The sequence below is a fragment of the Tribolium castaneum genome, unplaced genomic scaffold (genome assembly GCF_031307605.1).
Source record: "Tribolium castaneum strain GA2 unplaced genomic scaffold, icTriCast1.1 ptg000044l, whole genome shotgun sequence".
Lineage (NCBI taxonomy): Eukaryota > Metazoa > Arthropoda > Insecta > Coleoptera > Tenebrionidae > Tribolium > Tribolium castaneum.
Window position 1 is genome coordinate 12774 of NW_026986642.1, and position 4727 is coordinate 17500.

General features: G+C 45.6%; 1 non-coding gene across 1 annotated transcript in view; it reads left to right on the forward strand.

Annotated features, from left to right (window-relative positions):
- The first annotated feature begins 3569 nt into the window (after positions 1–3569).
- LOC135267494 (large subunit ribosomal RNA) overlaps positions 3570–4727 on the forward strand; it is a 4035-nt gene continuing 2877 nt past the window's right edge. Inside the window, exon 1 of the ribosomal RNA XR_010335914.1 lies at positions 3570–4727. This exon is cut by the window's right edge and continues 2877 nt beyond it. This is a non-coding gene — a ribosomal RNA (large subunit ribosomal RNA).

Below are 4727 nucleotides of genomic sequence, written 5' to 3' on the forward strand. Positions count from 1 at the left end.
TTTTTTTGCCTAGACATTAAAGTAAATCATAAAAATACATTAAATTTATAAAATGCAACCCGCAGCACAACAGATGTGCATCAATATTGCATAACTTTTACGAAGTACGACGTCCAAAAATATTACATTATTTTTATATTAAGGTAAAAAGTGAGAAAACATAAATTAATAATAATGCAACCTGCAATACACTTAATATGTACTGATGTTGCATAACCTTCACGAAGTACTACGTTCAAGTATAAATTAATATTATTGCGACCCGCAATACACTAAATTTGTATCAATATTGCATAACTTACACGAAGTACAACGTTCAAAAATATTAAATATTTTATTTGTAGTTTGCATATAATAAAAAAAAACAAATTTTTATGTAAATTACGTATCTGTAAATAAACGTACACATTTAACAATTAAATAAACTTAGTATTTTGGCCTAGATATTAAATTAAAACATAAAAATGCATAATATTTATTAAAATGCAACTTGCAATACACCAAATGTGTATGAATATTGCATAACCTTTGCGAAGTACGACGTTCACGAAGTACGTCGTTTACGAAGTGCGACGTTCACGAAGTACGTCGTTTACGAAGTGCGACGTTCACGAAGTGCGACGTTCACGAAGTACGTCGTTTACGAAGTGCGACGTTCGCGAAGTACGACGTCTACACATTAGGGCACTCAAAATTATTGTTAGGTTGTACGACATTCAGACGTTCCAACTGCGACTAACTACAGCATTCATTTGACTTTGCACATACGACGAACGAAGTACGACGTTTACGAAGTACGGCGCTTAGAATAATTTTGTTTTTATTAATTAATAATTTTTTTTTAAACAAACGTTTTTATAATTAAATTTTATAATGGTTTAAATATAAAATATGACTTTTTAATATTATCAATATTTAAAATATTTTCTCCCCTTTGTGTGTATGCCTTATAGTTATAGAGCTGTGCGCTTCGGTAGACGTCGCCTGTGGAGCTATGTCAGTGGAGCGGTGCGCATATCCAATACCGAGCGGCTGCCTCGATCGGTGTCGCGCTGGTATATGTATGGTAGTGGTGTGTGTCGATGCGTTGAGTGAGGCGATATGAACGGTGTAACGGTTTAGTCGAAGTTTATCATAAATGACGACGACAAAACGACCGATTATGTATACGTTCTGCATTTGCTTCCAATTTATCGACGTTTATCGCACATTTCCGCTATCGAATTCGAATAGGGCTTTGCTTGCGAGATTGCTTTATTTTGTGATTTTGTGGCTCGCCCAGTTCCCCACAGCGAGATTGCGGATGCGGCAAAACGTATTCTCTTACGTTGGCGGTCCTTATGCAATCAAACTTTGTTGAACTAACAAATGTTTGTGATTTAAACAAACAAAAATAATAAATGCGTCAACTCTCTAATATCCGAGCGAGAATATTTATATAATATTCGTAACGTTTATGGATTCGAAAGAATTTCATAAATTCACGTCGCATTCAATCTTGCGAAGAGTGAAGAGAATGTTTGAACTTTTAAATCGGCAAAGGTAAAAAATAATATTATAAATATTATTATTATGCCTTTATTGACCGATATATGTGTTGTGGTGTTTAACGACTATATCGTACGAAGAAAAGAAGAAATAGCGTGGCGTTACTTTCTTATATGTTAGATTGTTTCGCACAAACGCGCATATTCTTCATCTTTATAAACGATGATGATGAGTATTTTATTCTCTCGTCTGTCTCAAAAAACACAAAAACACAGTTCCCTGGTTGATCCTGCCAGTAGTCATATGCTTGTCTCAAAGATTAAGCCATGCATGTCTCAGTACAAGCCAAATTAAGGTGAAACCGCGAAAGGCTCATTAAATCAGTTATGGTTCCTTAGATCGTACCCACATTTACTTGGATAACTGTGGTAATTCTAGAGCTAATACATGCAAACAGAGCTCCGACCGGAGACGGAAGGAGCGCTTTTATTAGATCAAAACCAATCGGTGGCGGTTTCGCCGTCATCGTACAACTTGGTGAATCTGAATAACTTTACGCTGATCGCACGGTCTCGCACCGGCGACGCATCTTTCAAATGTCTGCCTTATCAACTGTCGATGGTAGGTTCTGCGCCTACCATGGTTGTAACGGGTAACGGGGAATCAGGGTTCGATTCCGGAGAGGGAGCCTGAGAAACGGCTACCACATCCAAGGAAGGCAGCAGGCGCGCAAATTACCCACTCCCGGCACGGGGAGGTAGTGACGAAAAATAACGATACGGGACTCATCCGAGGCCCCGTAATCGGAATGAGTACACTCTAAACCCTTTAACGAGGATCAATTGGAGGGCAAGTCTGGTGCCAGCAGCCGCGGTAATTCCAGCTCCAATAGCGTATATTAAAGTTGTTGCGGTTAAAAAGCTCGTAGTCGAATTTGTGTCCCGCGCCGCCGGTTCATCGTTCGCGGTGTTAACTGGCGTTTCGCGGGACGTCCTGCCGGTGGGCTTAGCTCGAGAGGGCGGCCCAACTCAATCCCGCCGCGGTGCTCTTCATTGAGTGTCGAGGTGGGCCGGCACGTTTACTTTGAACAAATTAGAGTGCTTAAAGCAGGCTAAAACTTCGCCTGAATACTGTGTGCATGGAATAATGGAATAGGACCTCGGTTCTATTTTGTTGGTTTTCGGAACCCCGAGGTAATGATTAATAGGAACGGATGGGGGCATTCGTATTGCGACGTTAGAGGTGAAATTCTTGGATCGTCGCAAGACGGACAGAAGCGAAAGCATTTGCCAAAAACGCTTTCATTGATCAAGAACGAAAGTTAGAGGTTCGAAGGCGATCAGATACCGCCCTAGTTCTAACCATAAACGATGCCAGCTAGCGATCCGCCGACGTTCCTCCGATGACTCGGCGGGCAGCTTCCGGGAAACCAAAGCTTTTGGGTTCCGGGGGAAGTATGGTTGCAAAGCTGAAACTTAAAGGAATTGACGGAAGGGCACCACCAGGAGTGGAGCCTGCGGCTTAATTTGACTCAACACGGGAAACCTCACCAGGCCCGGACACCGGAAGGATTGACAGATTGAGAGCTCTTTCTTGATTCGGTGGGTGGTGGTGCATGGCCGTTCTTAGTTGGTGGAGCGATTTGTCTGGTTAATTCCGATAACGAACGAGACTCTAGCCTGCTAAATAGGCGTATTTCGACATCCCAAATACCCGCTGGAGCCGGGTTCGCCCGGTCTCTATGTGCGGTTTTTACTGTCGGCGTACAAACAATTCTTCTTAGAGGGACAGGCGGCTTCTAGCCGCACGAGATTGAGCAATAACAGGTCTGTGATGCCCTTAGATGTTCTGGGCCGCACGCGCGCTACACTGAAGGAATCAGCGTGTCCTCCCTGACCGAGCGGTCCGGGTAACCCGCTGAACCTCCTTCGTGCTAGGGATTGGGGCTTGCAATTGTTCCCCATGAACGAGGAATTCCCAGTAAGCGCGAGTCATAAGCTCGCGTTGATTACGTCCCTGCCCTTTGTACGCGTGAATACGTGTAATTATCGTCTGACAAAATAAAGGCAAATTTATATTTGCGACCTCAGAGCAGGTGAGACTACCCGCTGAATTTAAGCATATTATTAAGCGGAGGAAAAGAAACTAACTAGGATTTCCTTAGTAGCGGCGAGCGAACAGGAAAAAGCCCAGCACCGAATCCCGCGGCCGAAACCGGACGCCGGGAAATGTGGTGTTAGGGAGGATCCGTCATCCCGAGATTGTGCGACGCGTCCAAGTCCATCTTGAACGGGGCCACAGCCCATAGAGGGTGCCAGGCCCGTAGTGACCGTTGCCGATAACGGGAGGATCTCTCCTCAGAGTCGGGTTGCTTGAGAGTGCAGCCCTAAGTGGGTGGTAAACTCCATCTAAGGCTAAATATGACCACGAGACCGATAGCGAACAAGTACCGTGAGGGAAAGTTGAAAAGAACTTTGAAGAGAGAGTTCAATAGTACGTGAAACCGTTCAGGGGTAAACCTGAGAAACCCGAAAGGTCGAAAGGGGAGATTCAGCGTGACTCGATAGCGGCGCTAAATGATCGTGCGACGAACGGCGTACGCGTCGTTCGCGCCTTTTGTTTATGCGAACCGAAGTCGAACGCGTGCACTTCTCCCCCAGTAGGACGTCGCGATCCTTTGGGTGTCGATCTAAGGCCCGCGGTGGAGCCCGTTCGAACGGTTCGCCGTTTCGGACGAACCCGCGGTGTTTCCCGGTCGACTCGCTCGAAGGTATGCATATGGCGCCGAGCCGCTACACAGTTAGCGTCCGACCATTGGCAAGCGCGTTCGTTTATGACGGTAATCGCACCTGGTGTCGGTTCTGTCTACGAATGGCTGTTCGCCAATGAGTTCTCGGACAGACTCGGTTGAAACGCCGATCTGCGACGCTATAGCTTTGGGTACTTTCAGGACCCGTCTTGAAACACGGACCAAGGAGTCTAGCATGTGCGCGAGTCATTGGGACATGACTAAACCTAAAGGCGCAATGAAAGTGAAAGTTCGTCTTGCACGGACTAAGGGAAGATGGGCGGCCGTTACGGCTGTCGCCCCGCACTCCCGGGGCGTCTCATTCTCATTGCGAGAAGAGGCGCACCAAGAGCGTACACGCTGGGACCCGAAAGATGGTGAACTATGCCTGGTCAGGACGAAGTCAGGGGAAACCCTGATGGAGGTCCGTAGCGATTCTGACGTGCAAATC